This window comes from Somniosus microcephalus, chromosome 14 (assembly GCF_052327205.1).
Source record: "Somniosus microcephalus isolate GS21.2 chromosome 14, FLI_Smic_1.0, whole genome shotgun sequence".
In the NCBI taxonomy this organism is placed as follows: Eukaryota; Metazoa; Chordata; class Chondrichthyes; order Squaliformes; family Somniosidae; genus Somniosus; species Somniosus microcephalus.
Window position 1 is genome coordinate 59,088,201 of NC_141000.1, and position 22,461 is coordinate 59,110,661.

Genomic DNA, 22,461 nt, shown 5'->3' on the forward strand with positions numbered 1-22,461 from the left:
GACGCTGCTCGGCCCCTGAACACCGGCTGCGCCCTGTGCGCTGTGCCCTCTCTCTTCCCCCGTCGACACTGCTCGGCCCTTTGCTGTGCCGCTCGGTCGGGCTCTAGCCCGCCACTGTCCGGGAGGGGTCTGCGCACTACCTGTTGCCAGCCCGTTTCGCTGGACCACCTCGACTGGAAAGCCAAGCCTGGCTCTCGACAGCCTCCCCCGCAATTCTCGAGTCTCTGCTGGATGACTGGGTGGGTGCCCGTGGTCGACGCCCGAGTCTCTGGCCTTGACCTCCAATCCACTGATCTCCAGGAACGAATCCCCGGGAGGTGATGCAGAGTTGCAGGTAGGTTCGAACTTGCCTCGTCGCCAATGTTGTGTCCGGGTATAATAAGACACAGACCGTGGAGAACGGTACAACAAGTGTTTACTCAACGTGGCTCACACTGCAACTGATCTGTACAGATTACTACTCAGTGTTATATACAGGTGTGGTTACTGCAGTATACATGAGCTGTAAAAGATAGTCCACCCCCTTAAAGGTATATACATTACAACATGGACTGCAGTTGTTCAAGAAGGCGGCTCACCACTACCTTCTCGAGCGTAATTGGGGATGGGCTAAAATGCGGGCCTTGCCAGTGACGTCTACATGATTAAAAAAAAAAATATCGGCGACATTACATTCGGCAGTCTGGTTTTACAGAAATATTAGAGCATTGGATAATACTCATGCACCATATTGGCCACTATCTAAAACCCATCATCTATTTACAATTGAAGATTTGGTCTGATCACCGTTGTTGTTCCTACATGCGTTGTCTAATCACTTGGCCTGTATATTTCAGTACAATTTACTTTGCAGTATCACTTAAACATGGTGATATTACTACTTGGCAGTTTTGGGGTAGGTGCTTGGTGGTATAAATATATAATAGTTAAATACATAATTACATGGGGTTTACAGCACAGAAACCAGCCATTCGACCCAACTGGTCAGTGTTTGTGCTCCATATGGGCCTCCTCCCACTCCTCTTCATCTAACCCTCAGTATATTCTTCTAGGCTGAGAATATTTTAATGATCTGTTCATTGTCCCTGCTTTGCTTCTGGATATTGTTTAGAAACTTGAAGCACACACTACTCTGGCTTAACTTCAAATTGAAACTGAGAAAAGATGCAATAAAATTCATTGTTACTCAAAATTTAGCAGAGAACAGGTGCAATTTGGATGCTTTGGGTGGAGGGACTGCAAAATGTAGTTGTGAAATGTTATCTACTTTTCCAGCATGCTGTATTCTTCACAACCTTGCTATCTATTTTTAGGAATGTTTAGTTAATACAGTTGGATGAGTTTGCAAAGGATCATTATTGGAAAAATCTTTCATTGTGTGCTGCCCTGACACTGTTGAAACCTGACGAGTTCATTACAAGAGCCTTTGACAAAATCATAAATGCCAACCTAAAACATTTGCAAAAGCTGACACAGCCTGCAAAAGCTGATGCTTCAAGAATGGCCCTAATTACAATCCTATGACACATGTAATCAAGTCGTTACCTGGGCTTTGTAATTTAAGACACATGTATGCATAGCAACCTTTTACTTGCATTGAAAGGGTGATGGGGTGGGGGGGTTGGGGGCGGGAGGAGGACATATTGTAGTGTATGTACTTTGCAGAAGGAACTATATTCTGCAGCCCCTGTATACTGCAGTACCAGTAGTGACCACCCCTGTATATAAGCCTGTGTAGTAACATTTGCATAGTAGTTCCAGGTTGCCTCCATTCAGTAAAGACCTATTAGAACCAACTCCTGCAGTCTGCGTCTCAATTATACACGGACATAATACATATAATCACATGAAGGCTGAAGCAGGAAATACAAATTTTGAAGACCCAAAATTGCAGGGAGGTTCTTGAACATATGCTTCTGGGAAATTTTGAATTTCAATATTTAAACTGGTGCTTAATTTCGCATGGTTTTTTGTATTTTTTTAAAAAAGGAAAAAAGTGACACTTTGATTTCCAACAAATCACTCAGACCAGTACTTCCCCAAACATCACCCCGGCAGTCACTCTCCCACATAAAACATCCTTGATCCTGTTTACAGAGGCACTCTACTGGTCCAGTCTTAGTTTAAAGACTCTGTACTCCATACAAATCCTTACCTTTGCAGAAAGATGCGCACTCCTGTTCCAACCTTCCCAGTTCTTAATGGCATTTTCCTCTCTTCTGACAATTCAACCAGATCCTTTTTGCACTCTTTTCTCCCTACAACCCCCCCCCCAACCACCCCCATTCATCCTGGCACTCTTCTCCCCTTCCATTGCAGGTCAAGCTCTTACTCATCTGCTCCTCTGTACTGGCTGGCACTATTCTTTCTCTCCCTCTCTTTCTCCACGCCCAACCCCAGACCATGCTAGTATTCTCTCTTCCCACTCCCTCTCAGTGCTAGCATTTTCTTTCCCATCCACACCAAAATGCCACTCCCAGCAAATACCTCTTTGCCCTGTCGTTGCACCACTTTGAATACTACCTGTTTCCCTTCATTCCCCTTTCATTACCATCTATAGCCTACTTTTTAATACTATCCATAGCGATCATCTTATTGTCATCCATTTCTTCTCCATTCTCCCCCCACCACCCTTCCTCATCCTCCCTGGATCCCACCTGAGTCCAGCTGCTAACCTATCTGCTTTTGTTTTACTTGCTTTTAGCAGATTCTGCCAATTATATTGTAGAGCCATCTGTGCATCTAGGCTGCTATCTGAATCAGAAAGATGTGATCTTATGAAATAGGGAAGGGAAGCTGCAGCTGGTTCTCTTTGAACACCTTGCACCTGCTGGAGTTGTAGCCAAGATAATCTGCATTGACAGCCCCACCTTGTTTTTCGAGGGAGTAAATCACCAAGTGGGACAATCACCTTCCTTATTTTCATGAATCTTTTATTAAAACCCCACAATCTGCCCAAGTTTGGTTCAAAATAGCAGTATTCAGGAGGTGGGTTTTGTGGTGTATGTAACCTGTTCCACCTTAAGAGAACTTAAGCCTGTTCCACCTTAAGAGATGTACTACTTTCTCTGGCTGCTGTATACGTAATACCGGTGGTGACCACACCGGTATATAAGCACTGTGTAGTAATATTGTATTCAGTATAGTCCCTACCTCCAACCAGTAAAGATCTGTTGAATTTACTCTTGTAGTCTGTGTAGTAATTATCACTATAACACACAGACTTAACAGTGGCGACGAGTCCGATTCTTACCCTGCGGCAGTTATTTCCACGGCGGCTTCGTCCACAGACAGGACGTCAAAGAGAGGTTTCCACCCTCATCACCCTACTGGAAGACACGTCGAGCGGCAGGCATCGAGAAACCGGAGTGCAGAAGACATCCTGACCTCGAAGCCTCCATCAGCGACTGTCAGCTTCTTCTTTCTACCTCGGTGGTGGGTAAGCCGGGCAGCGACGCGACAGAAAGTCAACCGCGTTAGCTGTACAGACGGGGCTGGGAAGACGGAGGAATAAGGGCGGTGAGATCGATCGCGACCGGAGATAAGGGCCGGGCCGCTTTCGAGCGAGAGGCACAGCGCGGGGACATCGATCGCGACCGGAGATGAGGGCCGCATTCGGGCTAAAAGGCGCAGCGTCTGGGGAAACTGAAGGCGCGAGAGCCGCGGTGAAGCGGAGACAGCGTCGGGGGACGGTTGAAGACCGCCAAGCGCGGGAAAACCACCATTTTGTGGGCGGAGGACGACGACAAGAGCGGGAAGCCGCCATCTTGGATAACATAAAAATACAATAAATTGCAACGATGCCTAAACATGGGAACATTAATACCTTTGATAGTGACATCGAAGATTGGGCCATGTATGTAGAACGCATACAAAATTATTGTAAGGCAAATAAAATTCCTGATGCAGATAAAGCACTAACATTATTAAATTTAATGGGTGCGAAGACATACGGGCAATTGAAACACCTGTTATCACCAGATGAACCAGCGGATAAGACGTTCGATGAGATTGTTACTGTCCTGAAAAATCATCTAAACCCCACGCCGCTGATGCTAGCGGAACGATTTAAATTTTACGACAGAAGGCAGCTGCAGAATGAAAGCAATGCTGAATATTTGATGGAATTACGTAAGCTAGCAAAATATTGTCAGTTTGGAACGGGACTGACAGGCACTACGAGATAAATTTGTGTGTGGTTTATTTAAACAGGATACACAAAAGCGACTGCTCGAGGAGAATGAGCTGATGCTTGAGAAGGCGGTCACTATGGCAGCAGCACACGAAGCCGCAGCGAGAGGCACGGCAGTAATGCAGCTACGGTCACCGGAACTCGGTACAAACAAATTGGGTTTGAGTTCTGTCAAATGTTATCGTTGTAGAAAGACAACGCACGATCAGAACCAGTGTTGGTTTAAAAACCAAGAATGCAGAACGTGTGGCAGGCTTGGCCACATAGCTAAAGTATGCCGGTCAGGAAAGAAGACCAGCAACAAAAAGTCACTGCAAGGAAAATACGCAAAGGTACACAAGGTGACAAAGAACAGTTTGACCGAACAGAAGTCAGATTCAGACGCTAGCAGTAATGAACTGGATAGCTTAAGAGTACACAACGTTGGTAAGGATGCAGATCTCCAGACAATTTGGGTCACTCTTCAGGTAGCAGGAGTCCAAGTAAAAATGGAATTGGACACTGGATCGGCATTGACGGTCATGAATAAGAAAGATTACAGAAGGTTATTCCAACATATTCCCCTACAGGATACGGAGATTATATTGAAAACATACACGGGGCAAAGAGTGTACCCCATCGGAAAAATAGAGGTAGAAGTGGTCCACAAGGGCGAAGAAAGCCAAGTAATGGACTTATATGTGCTACCTGAAGGAGGTCCACCACTACTAGGACAGGAGTGGATTAGGAAAATGAATATGGACTGGCACTCCTTGAAGGCACTAACGGTAGATTCTGGGGAAACAGATGTCAAACCTAAACGATTGTCCAGAATATTGGATGATGCTAAAGAGGTGTTCCAGCAGGGACTGGGAACACTGAGCGGAATTACGGCAAACATCAAGATTGATGAACATGCACAACCAAAATTTTTTAAAGCCAGACCGGTACCCTATGCAATACGACCTACTGTTGAAGCGGAACTGGAAGCACTAGAACGTTCAGGTGTACTGTCTAAGGTAGATTGGAGTGAGTGGGCTACGCCCATTGTTCCCGTTATGAAACGTCCTGCGAGCAACAAGCCAGGAGATCCAGGGAAGGTTCGCATCTGTGGAGATTTCAAAATCACCGTTAATCCGGTGCTTCACACGGTGCAGTATCCGCTTCCACGGATTGAGGATATTTTCGCTTCATTGTCTGGCGGGAAACACTTCACCAAGATAGACCTGGCGCAGGCGTACTTGCAGATGGAGGTTGAGGAAGAGTCACACCAATACCTCACGATCAACACGCATTGAGGGTTGTACCGGTACAATAGGCTGGTTTTTGGAGTGGCATCAGCTCCAGCAATCTGGCAGAGGGCCATGGAGCAGGTATTACAGGGAATTCCAGGCACACAATGTTACCTGGACGATATTCTGATCACAGGTGATGGTGATGAACAACATCTTGCAAACTTGGAACTGGTGCTCAACAGACTGAAAGAGTACGGACTTAGAGTAAATCGGCAGAAATGTGAGTTCTTCCAGAAGCGGATCTCGTACTGTGGCCATGTCATTGACCGGGAGGGGCTTCATAAGTCTCCTGACAAGACTGAGGCAGTTGTAAAGGCTCCCGCTCCGGAGAATGTCTCTCAGTTGAGGTCGTTTCTAGGATTAATTAACTATTACCATAAATTTCTGCCAAATCTATCCACGGTACTGCACCCGTTAAACGCTCTTTTACAGAAAGGGGTACCATGGGAATGGGGCGAAAACTGTAAGAAGGCATTTCGCAAAAGCAAAGAATTGATCACCTCAGAGGAAGTGTTGGCTCACTTCAACCCGACACTGCCTATTCGGTTGGCTTGTGATGCTTCTCCATATGGTATTGGGGCAGTACTCTCACACAAGTTGCCAAATGGCACGGAAAGGCCAGTCGCGTTTGCATCCAGATCATTGACCTCCGCTGAGCGCAACTATGCGCAGATCGATAGGGAGGCTCTTAGCCTTGTATGGGGAGTGAAGAAGTTTAATCATTACCTGCAGGGCCAAAAATTCACACTTCTGACAGACCATCAACCGTTGGTATCCATTTTTAACCCTAAGAAGGGTGTTTCGGTGATGACAGCGCAGCGTCTCCAGAGATGGTCTCTTTTCCTAGGGGCACATCAATATCAAATAGAATTCAAAGGTACGAAACAGCATGGCAATGCTGATGGGCTGTCGCGCCTGCCACTACCTGAAGCAGAAGACACGACGAAAGTTGACCCTGTTGAGTTATTTCATTCGACCATCATCGAGTGTTTACCAGTCACCAATGCAAGTATTGAAAGAGAAACCAGGAACGACCCGACACTGTCCAGAGTCTACGAGGTGACAGTGAAAGGATGGCCAACACGGGGTGATCCTCTGTTACCGGCATTTTCGGCAAGGCGAGACCAGCTGTCCGTCTGCCATGGTACCTTGATGTACGGGACAAGAGTGATTATTCCTCCCAAGTTAAGGGAAAGCGTTTTAAACGAACTGCATGAAGGTCATCTGGGGGGAGTTAAAATGAAAAGTCTTGCTAGGGCTTATGTATGGTGGCCGGGTATTGACCAACAGATTGAGGAGTTAACAAAAAGCTGCGCTGGGTGCCAAAAAGTGCAAAATGCACCTCCGATAGCACCGCTACACCCATGGGAATGGCCTTCAGCCCCATGGCAACGCGTACACATTGAATTTGCTGGTCCATTCATGGACTCCATGTTCCTAATCGCGGTGGACGCACATTCCAAATGGCCAGAAGTCATCAAGCTGAATACCACTACTTCAGAAAAGACAATTGCGGTGTTAAGAACAATATTCGCAAGGAACGGATTGCCAGAACAGATCTGTTCAGACAACGGACCACAGTTTGTATTGGAAGAATTCCGACAATTCTTAAAGAAGAATGGAGTAAAACATTATACCTCTGCCCCATATCATCCGGCGACAAACGGGTTGGCTGAAAGATTTGTCCAGACATTCAAAAAGGCAATTAAGGCCATGAACGATGATCAGATTCCGCTGCAACACAAGGTCGACAAGTTCCTGATGTCATATCGAAACGCCGATCATGCAGTGACTAACCAAAGTCCTGCCATGATGTTTTATAACAGGAGGTTGCGGTCCAAGTTGGACTTGTTAAAACCAAATGTGCGGAGGGAAGTGGAAAACAAACAGTTTCGGCATATTAACAACAAGACCACTCGAACTTTCGACGTAGGACAACCAGTGTTGGCAAGGGGCTATGGAAACGAAAAATGGCAGTCCGGAACAATTCGGGCCAGACAAGGACCTCTGATGTACACAGTAGATATTGGTCATAATGTGATAAGGCGTCATGCGGATCAACTGGTAGAGTCGAGAGCAAGGGTCGAACCCATGGTTGTGACAGAGACAACTGTGGAAGACGTTAATGAACCTGAAGCATCTACCTCGGCAGGGAATGTACTTGATGATGATGACACCCAATTCATTGGAAACCAAATAGAGGAGGCATCTCAACAACAAGAATCAGAGACTACTGAGAGGCGTTATCCAAGCCGCATCAGAAAGCCTCCTGAGAGACTGAACCTTTGAACTGTTATACCTGAAGTTATATATGTATATATGTTATTATGTTATGTTAAATGGGGATATGACTGTTAAGCTAAAAAGGGAGGATTGTGGTGTATGTAACCTGTTCCACCTTAAGAGAACTTAAGCCTGTTCCACCTTAAGAGATGTACTACTTTCTCTGGCTGCTGTATACGTAATACCGGTGGTGACCACACCGGTATATAAGCACTGTGTAGTAATATTGTAAGAAATCACACAACACCAGGTTATAGTCCAACAGCTTTATTTGAAATCACAAGCTTTCGGAGCGCTGCTCCTTCTTCAGGTGAAGTGGAGAAATGCATAAAGACACAGCTTATATAGTCAGAGAATCATGTCAGATGTTTACAGGTAACCTTTCCAACTGCCATTTATCGCACCTCGGCAGAGAGATAATCACAGCAGTCAAAGGTGTGAATGGTGTCCAAACAGGTCAGTCAGGGAAACATTACATCAAAGAACAATGAGGTGGGGTCACAAGGGGTCAAATATTGCAGATGCTGGGGTCTGTATGAAAAACAAAAAAACAGACAAAAAACATTTTTTTTGGCTGGAAATCACAGCAGGTCCAGCCGCATCTGTGTAGAGAGAACAAGCCAATGTCGACTCGAGTCTGGATGACCCTGCATCAGGTGGGGTTACATGTAGCGTGACATGAACCCAAGATCTCGGTTAAGGCCGTCCTCATGGGTGCGGAACTTGGCTATCAGTTTCTGCTCGACGATTTTGCGTTGTCGTGTGTCTCGAAGGCCACCTTGGAGAATGCTTACCCGAAGATCGGAGGCTGAATGTCCTTGACTGCTGAAGTGTTCCCCGACTGGGAGGGAACACTCCTGCCTGGTGATTGTTGCGCGGTGTCCGTTCATCCGTTGTCGCAGTGTCTGCATGGTCTCGCCGATGTACCATGCTCCGGGGCATCCTTTCCTGCAACGTATGAGGTAGACAACGTTGGCCGAGTCACATGAGTATGTACCATGTACCTGGTGGGTGGTGTCCTCACGTGTGATGATGGTATCTGTGTTGATGATCTGGCATGTCTTGCAGAGGTTGCTGTGGCAGGGTTGTGTGGTGTCGTGGTCACTGTTCTCCTGGAAGCTGGGTAATTTGCTGCGAACGATGGTCTGTTTGAGGTTAGGCGGCTGTTTGAAAGCGAGTAGTGGAGGCGTGGGGATGGCCTTAGCGAGGTGTTCGTCGTCATCGATGACATGTTGAAGGCTGCGAAGAACATGGCGTAGTTTCTCCGCTCCGGGGAAGTACTGGACGACGAAGGGTACTCTGTTGGTTGTGTCCCGTGTTTGTCTTCTGAGGAGGTCTATGCAATTTTTCGCTGTGGCCCGTCGGAACTGTCGATCGACGAGTCGAGCGTCATATCCCGTTCTTACAAGGGCGTCTTTCAGTGTCTGTAGGTGTCCATCGCGTTCCTCCTCATCTGAGCAGATCCTGTGTATTCGCAGGGCTTGTCCATAGGGGATGGCTTCTTTAACGTGGTTAGGGTGGAAGCTGGAGAAGTGAAGCATCGTGAGGTTGTCCGTGGGCTTGCGGTAGAGTGAAGTGCTGAGGTGTCCGTCTTTGATGGAGATTCGTGTGTCCAGGAATGAGACTGATTCTGAGGAGTAGTCCATGGTGAGTTTGATGGTGGGATGGAACTTGTTGATGTTATCGTGTAGTCTTTTCAGTGATTCTTCGCCGTGGGTCCATAGGAAGAAAATGTCGTCGATGTATCTGGTGTATAGCGTTGGTTGGAGATCCTGTGCAACGAAGAAGTCTTGCTCGAACTTGTGCATGAAGATGTTTGCAACCAGTAAAGACCTGTTGAATTTACTCTTGTAGTCTGTGTAGTAATTATCACTATAACACACAGACTTAACAGGTTTCCAGAAAATACTGGTCAAATAGTCAGATAATTCTGCTTCTCGGTGGCCCTTGTTGCTGAGGTGGGCCATTATAAAGATATGTGGAAGAGAGAATTAGTCTGCTGTCTTGTCTTTACCCTTTATCCTGGCTGCATGAGTATTTTGACTATAAAATGGTTGACCCCATCACTACCTGGAGTGTCCACAATAGAAGTGACTGTTATGAACAATCTCTAGAAAGAAAAAAAAAATATGAATGTAGACTGTGACAGACTATTATCACAAAGTTCAGTATGGCAATTTTCTCAGACTGCTTTGGATTGACATTAAAGTTTGCAGTAATTTGCACACTATTTATAGATTTCTTCATCTCTTTCGTGCTATTAGTTTTTTTAGGATAAATCTCAGGTCTGTATATGGTCAATGTGAATTATATATTGCACTCTGCATGCATCTGGTCAACATGAGAAGTGTAATGCTTTAAAAGTAGCACTTTGCAATTTCCTCCAATATTGAGAAATCAGCATTGCTTCTATCTCTGCTATGAATGTTGCATGGGTGAACAGTTGCCCCTGAGTGCCTATCGAATGTATAATCCAACATTATACATAACTAGATCAGTTGCTGCCTTTGGCATGACCTGATTACAGTTTATGACAAGGGGGTGGGGGAGGGGGAAATGGTTGCGGGGTGCTTCCATTTACACTGGCATATCACACAGTAGCCTGGACACGCACTCAGCCTTGCAATGGCCATTTTCTGTGCCAAAGTTGCTCACACAATGGGGTAATTTTTAACTTTAGGCGATATCGGATCAACCACCCAATATACATTCCTCCCCAATTTTCCTTTCCATTTAAGTCAATCCAATATCGTCTATTTGACATCATCAAAAGTTAAAAGGACCCCAATGCCCTGGATTAACAGTTGGCAAATCAGTAAGCCTGTTATGCAGCACTATAAAATATAAAGGAGGCTGGCACTTTCCGGTGTAGATCCTTCCACTAGCTACCTGGACTTTTGCCTTCAGCTTAATGAAGAAACTTTGAGGCTTGGTGTGCAAATTTGATAACATACAGTACAAAGTGAACATACAGTACAAAGTGATACATTTTGTGTGTGTGGATATTTTGAATATGTATATATAGAGAGAGTAGCATGCCCAGGGATCAAACAGAAAGCCCTTCTATTTAAGTTCACTGGTTATGTTGCATGCCTTCAAGTGACCACCTTCCTTGATTTCAGATGGTGGTAGGATAAACACTTCACTAAGGCTTTGACGTAGACTACAAACTGCCTAACAGATTTATTAAACAGCAAATGGATAAGTGAACAATAACAATGCCACACTGTAGAGCTGCAGTTATTGCAGGTTTAACTAACCATCCTTGGCAGATAGAAAAATAACAGTTGTATCTGTGGTGCTAAACTGCAGTGTAAACTGGATTAGATACAAGATGCCTAAATATTAACCTTGTTTTTATGCTGATTTATCTACAGAATGTCCCTTTCTCCTATTCATCCCTCTTTATTGGTTTCAGAAAGATTAGCCATTTGAACAAGACGAACTTGGAATACTTCAAAATTTGACCAAGACACACACAATTTAAATGTGCATCTCTTAAACTCAAAAAGCTGCAAAGTATCAATAGTCATAATTACAAAAGAACATTTATTTAATGCCTTATCATATCCTCAGGATATCTCAAAGCCGTCACAACAAAGGAATTTCAGTGTTATTATATAAGCAAACACAGCATACAATTTGGGTACAATAGAGCCCCACAAAGTGCAGATGGGCTAAATTATTAGGTAAAGCTGTTTTTGGTGGTGGTGGTTGATTGCTGAGGAATGTTTGCCGGCGAACTCGCTGCTCTTCAAGTAGTGCCATGAAATCTTTCATGTCCACCTTATCAGGCAGATGTGGCTTCTGTTTAACCTCTCGAGTGAAAGACAGCACCTCCAACAATACAACACTCGCTCAGTACTGCACTGGCATGTCATCCAAAATGATGTGCTGAAGTCCTGGATTGGGGCTTGAACTCATGATCTTCTGACTCAGAGGTGAGAGTGCTACCAACGAAGTCAAAGATGCTTGTATTTGAAATTAATGGCTTGTCTTCTGACCTGCATAGCTGTGGGTATTAGCCCAGATTTTCTGATGGGCATTATTTTAACATCAGCAATCCAGTTGTGTTAAATGGAGTGTCATTGGTTTTAATACCATGTTTCTACATGCGGAGAGACCAGAACTAGGGGCCATAAATATAAGGTAGTCATGAATAAATCCACTCGGGAATTCAAAAAGAACTTCTTTACCAAGAGAGTGGTTCAAATGTGGAACTTGCTACCACAAGGAGTCGTTGTGGCGACGAGCATAGATACAGTTAAGGGGAAGCTTGATCAGCATGAGGGAGAAAGGAATAGAAGGATATGTTGATGGGGTTCGTTGAAGAAGGGTGGGAGGAGACTCATGTGGAGCATAAACACCGGCATGGACCTGTTGTACCGAATGACCAGTTTCTGTGCTGCAAATACTTGAAATATCTATGGGAAAGTCAATGCTATTATGCCTATATTCTGAGACTTTGTGAATCAAAACAAGTTGGGCCATTTCCTGTGAGTGAACTTGGTTTTTATTCCCGTCAGTACCATGTAAAAAAAAAAGTACCATAATTTATTGTAGACAAAATAATTCACTTTTTAACAAAGCATTTCTGAATCCTTTAGCAAATAATTTTGTTTTGGTCTTATTGCACAAGAAGTTATTGAAATTTGTTGGAGCCTTCTAATAGCTAATTACAGCTGTAATGCATTTTTGTCACTTTACAGCTGTAGTTGTTAGGGAGCTCATTATCTTGAGTATTCCTCTGGGCGTACCTATGTATTTGCAGACAATGGAGGAGGCAGATGATGATCACTGGCATGCCAGACAGGTGAGATTGTACCTTGCATACTCTCTTTGGATACATCATTATTTGGACATTCATGTTGATGCATGTGCAGACAGGGCCAGCGTCTGTTACCTGGACATGCCTGAAGAAACCTGTCATTGCAGACTTATTTGAGCTGAAGGCCATCTTCTAATGAAACCACATGGGCAAGCTGCATGGAGTGAGCTCACTGATCAAGTCACTTTAGTCACTTATTCCTTGTTTCTGGCTGCAAATGAGAAAGTTTGCTAATATTTGGAGAAAGGTGAAGATAGGCGTGCTGCTCATTTTTGCGCACAATTCTTGTGACTCATCAAGCATAGCACAAACCCAAGTTGGGAACTTCTGCACTTTCTGGGAGGTATTTTCCTGAAGCTCTGTACATAACCATTGCCCTTTTGTGCAGATTGGCAAAGTTGGGCAAAATCATGGCAGAGAATGGTGGAAAATATGGACAATGAGGCCTACTGCCCTGACTGGAATTTTCTTCACTTGGCCGTGCCAGGACTTTTGCTGGTCACTCCTTCACCACGCGCTGCATGCAGGTAGTGATCATTTCCTTCACCCACTTAGCATCGCTTCATAGGGCTGCCATGTGGATAGTTGCGGTAGGCCTCGGGGGGGGGGGGGGGAATGGCCATTGAGGTCCTGCCTGCCTGTTCAGGTTTACTGAAAGGATTCTATGGTACAGCTTGAAGAAAGGCAGAGGAAATCTCCTGGTTTCCTAGCCAACATTTACAGCTCCACCAACTCCATCAAATTGGATTAACTATTCATTTATCTTGTGATTTTTGTGAACCTTGCTGCGCATACATTTGCTGATACATTTTTTGCACTTCAGAAGTAATTAATTGGCATTGGTACATCTTCAGGGTGCAAAATGTATTCTATAAATGCAAGTTCTTTGATTGCACTTGGTGATGCCCAGGGAATCCCGAGCCTAATTTTACACAATTGACATCAATGAGCCTCTGCACCCCTGGTAGAATTTCACAAAATGTATCTTCTAGTGCAGGGCTGCTAAAGTGTCTTTTGTCTTTATTTATAGTTCTCTCTCTACCCCCTGCCCCGACCATCACTGATCAAACCACCCCCTGCCCCGACCATCACTGATCAAACCACCCCCTGCCCCGACCATCACTGATCAAACCACCCCCTGCCCCGACCATCACTGATCAAACCACCCCCTGCCCCGACCATCACTGATCAAACCACCCCCTGCCCCGACCATCACTGATCAAACCATTCGATTGATACGATAGGCAGTTTTACAAACCAGAGAAATGAAACCATGGTTATGGTAATCAAAAGAAAAAAAGGTGATTTGCAATGAACATTTTAATGTGGTCATTTTTGTAGTGTTGTACAGCAGAACTGAAGTGCAGGGGAAGTGTCCCAAAGATAGCTGTGAGAATGGGTGTGCAGCAAGCAGGCAGCTGGTGGCCATGTGTTTTTGGCAGCTAAAGGCTCCACCACTGTCACTTTATAGTGGCAGGCAAGTTCGTATTACTTGTTCACCCAAGAACTTGTTCAAAAGGTGGGATTCAAGTTAGTTTTTTAAATTGTGTTATTTGCAAAGGAAAGCTGAATTGTCCTTTGAATGATTTAACCTCGTTGACTTGAGGTTTGCTTTAACAAACTGCTGCCTAGTTCAGAGTTCCCTCAGTAATTGTTTTTCCATACTCTGAGCTGGATTTAGACTTGAAACAATCTATTGTGAAAATATTTTTTATCATTTCATTGCCCATGACATTACTCATTGAAGAACATTGCACCAACATCAGTTAGATGTCTTGTCAGCTCAAATCCTTTTTTGGCAATTGTTGAATACAGTGGGTAGCAACTACAAGTTGTACCATTTGAAATATTTAAATTGCTAATTTAGCAACCTAGTCATGACACAACATTGACTTTTATATTTGTAATTACAAACATCCAGTTCAGCATTATCAATACTTGCCACTACATCAAATATATTTCATAAAATGAGAAATATCCTTTAATTTGGGCTTAAGTTTGTCTTTTAAAGACAAACCTCTATTGTATTAACTGATCTTACCGGTTTTATTTTTTGGATAGACTTCATCATTTAAAAAATAATAATTTATCTCCATGCTGCTATGTTACAACAAGAAGGTCCATTTTTTTTCCCATCCCTCCCACCTTCTGCTTTTAGCTAGTAAAATCCAGAAGTAATGCTGAGGTTCAGGCACATGTAGTTCAGAGATTAAAGCAGCCATATTACTTTTTGTTTGCTAATTGAAAAATCAAATTTGGTGTCCCAGTGAATGGTGGCAAATTATAAAAGGTCTGAATCGACAAGTACGATATAATTAAAAAGCAAGACACCTTTCATTGAGTTATCTGAGCTGCAGAGAGATTATAAAATTTTAAGGCACCAGGTGGCAGGAAACTTGACTGATTTCCAGGTATGATTAATGAGCATTTCCAGATGGACCACACTATGGTGTTCTTGCCCAGGCAAAACATTGTCAAACAAGAAAGGATTTTAATTTATTTTCTGATTTTTGATCTCCCTTGCTCCATAAACAGATTCTTTAAAAAAAAACCTATTTAGCACTTAATTGAGCTGAAGGCACAATTTAGCACAATGGCATAACAAATTGATTTGCTTCTATCACCCTTAGCAGTTGTCACGTAACTATACAGATATATACATTGGTTTAGCATGGGATGGAATAAATGCTGGCCATGCTAGTGATGCACATACCCCAAGGATTTTTTTTAGAAAAGCAAGAATAACTGAGGCATTTTTTCCTACTGTGCATCTGTTATGAAGCAAGAGCCTATTAAGTGTTGTTTTTGTTGAGTAGTACCCATGCTGGCATCAGATAATCTGTAAGAATCGAGATATATTCTTGAAAATAAATAATCTTTTTAGAAAGACAAACATGATATATTGGGCGATGTGTGTGCTTTCAAGAAAATTAATTTTAAAAGTTCAGGAGGAATATGATTTACTTCTGTAATGTTATACAGCCTTCACTTAGCTGTAGGCTAAGTGAGTCAATAACCATAGATTTAGTATATCCCACATATCCATATCTGTCTAACTAACCATATTCTAGTAACATGGCTTTCAGATTGCCTCATATATCCCTGTTTGACATGCATAATAACTCTACTTCAATCCCTTCAAGATGCGAAAAATGGGTGAAATGTTTGTGCTGTGGTCACTTTTGATATTGCTAGGTGAAAGGTTTGCTTTTGCATTATGCAAAAGAATATTTACAAGAAATACTCAACATGATGTCAGATACTAGAATTTTTTCAGAATATAGTTGAAGTCCTAATTGATTTCATTCCCAAGAAAAATACAGTATATGCATGAATCATATTTTGATGGGCTGCAGATCACAAATATGAATCTGTGGGTATAATTTTATAGTTTGGGAAATCAAAATAGAAAACTATGGAAGAATATCCATCCAGAATTATGCACTATTGAGCCCTGGAGAAGGAGTGCACTGGAAGAATGTCACGTGCGAAAAATAAAATCCCTTCTCCTAGTGGTGTCAAGTCATCCAACCATGGATGTCTACAAAAACATTTGATGAAACACGGGGGCCCAGATATAGCAAGTCAAAACAGCACAATGTGCAACAAGTCACGGAAACCTACTGTATGCAGCTCTGAAGGAGTCATTTCAACAGCACACCATCAATCAGCAATGAGCCAACAATAACAGTATATTTTCAAGGGATTCAATCATTGTTCATTCCAGTTGTCCACAGAATAGCATCAATAAATGCAACAACTATTGTTACTGGTTCTGATGCTTGAGTGAAGCTGTACCGCACGCACATCCAATTATTTTCACTTGGTACAAAGTAGTACTTTTCCAGTACTTAGTAAATTTACTGCTTGCATTGAGTTCAGCAAGCAAGTAGCCTCGGCTACGTGTTCTATTTGGCCTATGTGTAGCTCAAGCACCACTACTTCATTATTCTACCTTCAGCATTATGTGGTATCAATGTACCAATATTGTTGTTTGCAGTATATTCAGTCATATTTTATGGTGCAGTCAAGCTGAAGAGCATGCAGGCATATTGATAGCTCTTGTTGCTCAGTCATTGTAAGTTAGCAAATAACTTATGGCAAAGATAAGAGTTGGAATATCGTGGTATAATTTAAGATGCAGGTGGTGCCTCCTCTTGGATCTTGCTTCTAGTAATTGGCCCCAAACACAGTAACCTTAATATGATGGTGTTAATATGCCTAGAACAAACAAAGTAATTAAATGTGAACAATATGACACTTCTCTCTTCCCCACTGGGAATGAGATTGTTGCAGAACAAAACTAGTCGGGTGTTTTCTTGAAGCTAGACTTTAAATCTGGTATCACAAGCAAGAACTCCACGAAGAGCCACTGCATTAAAATATTTGCAACACATGTTGAACTGAAGCAATACAAAAAGCTAACTATTGGCATATCTTAAGCTGTAGGAGTATTTTAAAGTCAGATTTATACAGCACAGAAAGAGGCCCATCGTGTCCATGCCGGCCATCAAGCCCTGTCTATTCGAATCCCATTTTCCAGCACTTGGTCCGTAGCCTTATATGCTATGGCATTTCAAGTGCTCATCTAAATGCTTCTTGAATGTTGTGAGAGTTCCTCCCCTTTCAGGCAGTGAGTTCCAGATTCCAACCACCCTCTGGGTGAAAAAAATTTCCTCAAATCCCCTCTAAACCTTGAAACTATGCCCCCTGGTTATTGACCCCTCTACTAAGGGGAAATGTTCGTTTCTATCTACCCTTTTTATGTCCCTCATAGTTTTGTACACCTCAACCAGGTCCCCCCTCAGCCTTCTCTGCTCTAAGGAAAACAACCCCAGCCTGTCCAGTCTCTCTTCATAGCTGAAGCGCTCCAGCCCAGGTAACATCATGGTGAATCTCCTCTGCACCCTCTCCAATGCAGTCACATCCTTCCTGTAGTGTGGCGACCAGAACTGCACACAGTATTCCAGCTGTGGCCCAACTAGCGTTTTGTACAGCTCCATCATAACCTCCCTGATCTTAGTCTATGCCTCGGCTAATGGAGGCAAGTATCCCATATGCCTTTTTAACCACCTTATCTACCTGTCCTTCTGCATTCAGGGATCTATGTACATGCACACCAAGATCCCTCTGATCCTCTGTCCTTCCTAGGGTCCTACCATTCATTGTGTATTCCCTTGCCTTGTTAGTCCTCCCAAAATGCATCACCTCACACTTTTCAGGGTTAAATTCCATTTGTCACTGTTCTGCCGATCTGACCAACACGTCTATATCGTTCTGTAGCCTGAGGCTTCCCTCCTCGCTATTTACCACTCCACCAATTTTTGTGTCATCTGCGAACTTACTGATCATACCTCCTACATTCATATCTAAATCATTAATGTACACTACAAACAGCAAAGGACCCAGCAACGATCCCTGCGGTACACTACTGGACACCGGCTTCCAGTCACAAAAACAACCTTCGACCATCACCCTCTGCCTCCTGCCGCTAAGCCAATTTTGCATCCAATGTGCCAAATTACCCTGGATCCCATGGGCTCTTACCACCTTGACCAGTCTCCCATTCGGGACTTTTTCAAAAGCCTTACTGAAGTCCGTGTAGACTACATCAACTGCACTACCCTCATCCACACACCAAGTCACCCCCTCTCAAAATTCATTCAAATTGATTAGACATGATCTCCCCCTGACAAAGTCATGCTGACTATCCTTGATTAATCCTTGCCTCTCCAAGTGGAGACTAATTCTGCCCCTCAGAATGTTTTCCAATAATACCCCTACCATTGATGTTCGGCTCACTGGGCTGCAATTCCCTTGTTTATCCCTACTACCCTTCTTGAATAATGGTACTAAGTTAGTTGTTCTCCAGTCCTCTGGCACCTCCCCTGTGGCCAGAGAGGTTCTGAAAATTTGTGTCAGAGCCCCTGCAATCTCCTCCCTTGCCTCACACAGCAACCTGGGATACATCGGGCCTGGGGATTTATCCACTTTTAAGCCCGCTAAAACCATTAGTTCCTCCTCCCTCTAATACTAATTTGTTCTTGATTTCTATGCTTACATCGTCCTTCTCCATAGTGAACACAGATGCAAAATAGTCATTTAAAACCTCACCTACATCTTCTGGCTCTACACACAGATTGCCAGTTTGGTCCCTAATGGGCCCTACTCTTTCCCTGGTTATCCTCTTGCCCTTAATATACTTTATAAAACACCTTGGGATTTTCCTTTTATTTTGCCCGCCAGTGTTTTTTCATGCCCCCTCTTTGCTCTCCTAATTTCTTTTTTAAGTACCCCCTGCACTCCTCTAGGGCTTCCACTGTTTTTAGTCCTTTGCATCTGCCAAAAGTCTCCCTTTTTTCCTAATCCATTTTTGTATATCCCTTGACATCCAGGGTTCCTTGGGCTTGTTGGTCCCACCCTTGACCTTTACGGGAACATGTTGGCGTTGTACACTCTCTATTTCCTTTCTGAAAGACTCCCACTGCTCTGATGTGGATTTTCCTACAAGTAGCTGATCCCAGTACAATTTGGACAGATCCTGCCTTATCATATTAAAATCGGCCTTCCCCCAATTTAGAACCTTTATTTCTGGTCCATCTTTGTCCTTTTCCATGACCACCTTAAATTTCACCGAATTATGGTCACGGTCACCAAAACGCTCTCCTACTGACACTTGCCCGGCTACATGCCCTGTAATTAGATCCAGTACCTTCTCTTGTAGGACTTTTTACATGCTGGCTCAAAGCTCTCGGATGCATTTTAAGAATTCCGCACCCTCTAAGCCTTTCATGCTCTGACAATCCCAGTTAATATTGGGGAAGTTGAAATCCCCTACTATTATTACCCTATTGGGCCAGTAATTCCTGTCCCAACGCTTGAGTACGGACGGGGTACTCACGCGTGGGCCCGGAGGAATTGCCGGTTTTCAGCATGCACAGCGCATGCGGGGAAAACCGGCATTTCCTCTCCTCTGACCCAAGGGGTTAAGAGGCGGAACGCGTGCGAGGTTTCAGGTAGCGCGTGCACGCTGAACTTTTTTTTTGAAGAGTTGCCCGTGGGGAAAAGACTCCGGTTTTTACGCGTGAAAAAAGCAGCCGTAAGTACTTACTTTTAACAGGTAAGTGGTCTATTAAGTAAAATTAGAAAAATTTTCCACAGGTTCATTATTTTTGAAGACTTTACAGTAAGGTAAGTGTATTTTTAGCCCCGATTTTTTTAATATTTTTTTCAAAATTTAAAATTATTTTTAAAATAGTTTTTTACAGTTATTTATAGTTCATTTAAATTGTGCGATGTTTTTTTAAATTTTCTTTCAAGTTTAAGTAGTGTTTTTGGGCCAGGAGTTTTCATGAGTTTGACAGTTCTTACTATCAAACTCATGAATGAACTTTTGCAACCTCCCATTGGTTGCCCAGTGCTCACGTGATCCCAGTCGGCTCATCGCACTAAGTACGCCGCTGGGTCACGCACGCACAGTGCGGCAGGACCTGAAGCGGGCCAGTGACAGGAAATGCAATGCGGGCCAGGATTGAAATGTCAGCGCGCCGGGTAAGTGCACATCGGGGGCTTGCACGCGCGGCAAGCCCCCGGACCTAATTTCTGGGCCATTATTTCTACACTTCTGAGATTTGCCTACATATCTGTTCCTCTATCTCCCCCTGACTGTTTGGGGGCCTATAGTACACTCCCAGCAAAGTGCTTGCCCCCTTTTTGTTTTTAAGTTCTATCCATATGGCTTCATTAGAGGAACCTACTAAGATATCATCCCTCCTTACAGCAGTAATTGACTCCTTGATTAATATTGTGACACCCCCTCCTCTTACACTCCCCTCTGACTCGCCTGAAGATTCTATACCCTGGAATATTGAGCTGCCAGTCCTGCCCCTCCCTCAACCATGTCACTGTGATAGCAACAATATCATACTCCCATGTGTTCATCAACGCCTTCAATTCATCTGCATTACTTGCAAGACTCCTTGCATTAAAATAAATGCCATCCAGCCTTGTCATACTCCCTTGTGCCGTTACATATTTGCTCTGCCTTCCAGGCCGACTTGTTTTTTCCTCTATATTTGGCTGTGCATCACCCCCTACTATAGCTCCACTCCGTATCCCAGCCCCCTGCCAAGTTAGTGTAAACCCCCCGCAACAGCACTAGCAAACCTTCCCGCAAGGATGTTGGTCCCATTCCGGTTCACGTGCAACCCATCCGACTTGTACAGGTCCCACCTTCCTCAAGCAGACCCAGTGATTCAGGAAACTAAAGCCCTCCCTCCTGCACCAACTCTTTAGCCACGCATTCATCTGCTCTATCCTCCTATTCCTATACTCATAGAAACATAGAAGATAGGAGCAGGAGTAGGCCATATTTAATGAATTGGCATTTACTGCCTTCTGTGGTAGAGAATTCCACAGGTTCACCACTCTCTGGGTGAAGAAATTCCTCCTTATTTCTGTCCTAAATGGCTTACCCCTTATCCTTAGATTGTGACCCCTGGTTCTAGACTCCCCGACCATCGGGAACATCCTCCCTGCATCTACCCTGTCGAGCCGTGTAAGAATTTTTTATGTTTCAATGAGATCACCTCTCATTCTTCTAAACTCCAGAAAATATAGGCATAGTCGACTCAACCTCTCCTCGTAGGACAATCCCCCAATCCCAGGAACCAGTCTGGTGAACCTTTGTTGCACTCCCTCTATGGCAAGTATATCCTTCCTTAGGTAAGGAGCCCAAAACTGTACACAATACTCCAGATGTGGTCTCACCAGGGCCCTATAAATTTGCTGTAAGACATCTTTACTCTTATACTCAAATCCTCTTGTAATAAAGGCCAAAATATCATTTGCTTTCCTAATTGCTTGCTGTACCTACATGTTAACTTTCAGTGATTCAATTACAAGGACACCCAGGTTCCTCTGAACACCAACATTTCCCAATCTCGCACCATTTAAAAAAAAAAAATACTCTGCTTTTCTATTTTTCCTACCAAAGTGGATAACTTCACATTATATTCCATTTGCCATGTTCTTGCCCACTCAGTGAGCTTATCTATATCCCCTTGAAGCCTCTTTGCATCCTCGTCACAACTTACATTCCCACCCCGCTTTGTATCATCAGCAAACTTGGATATATTACATTTGGTCCCCTCATCCAAATCATTGATGTAGATTGTGAATAGCTGAGGCCCAAGCACTGATCCTTGCGGTACCCCACTAGTTACAGCCTGCCAACCCGAAAATGACCCGTTTATTCCTACTCTCTATTTTCTGTCCGTTAACCAATCCATGCTAGTATATTACCCCCAATCCCATGAGCCCTAATTTTGTTTAATAACCTCTTGTGTGGCACCTTATCGAATGCCTTCTGAAAAATAGATACACCACATCCACTATTCTCCACTATTTTTGCGTCGTCTTCCGTGAAGACAGATACAAAGGGGGTGATTTTGCCAATGGGAGCTCGTTGGAGGCGGGACTGCTGCTTGTCAGGTTTTAGTCGCTGAGAAGCTGTCAAACACTGACATTCTCTGTTGTTTGGTGAGTTTTTGTACTCGAGACTCATCAAACCTCTTATGAGCAGAAAGCAGATGGCTGTTGCATCAGCGAATGCAGCAGCCATTCTGTCATCTCTGCCATTGAGATGCCAGAGCCTCCGCATCCCCAACGATTGAAGCCTGCATGAAGAAACAAAAGTAAGTGAACTTTTTCTATCATTTTTCACTCAGCTCACATACTTACCTCTCCACACTTGCACCCATCACTTCCCTCCACAGCGCACTTTTGGACCCCGCAGACCCACTGCTTGCCTCGCTGACCCTGGCGGGGTTTCCCGATGTCGGGAAGCCTGCACCTCAGCTGGAAAAATGGGGATAATCCTCTTT

The 22,461-nt window shown here is 43.9% G+C and overlaps 1 long non-coding RNA gene across 1 annotated transcript in view; it reads left to right on the forward strand.

The window, feature by feature from the left end:
• The window catches only part of LOC147107507 (uncharacterized), a 406,521-nt gene that overhangs the window by 121,712 nt on the left and 262,348 nt on the right, over positions 1–22,461 (forward strand). Inside the window, exon 2 of the long non-coding RNA XR_015080821.1 lies at positions 12,459–12,562. This is a non-coding gene — a long non-coding RNA (uncharacterized LOC147107507). The remainder of the gene's footprint in view (positions 1–12,458; positions 12,563–22,461) is intronic.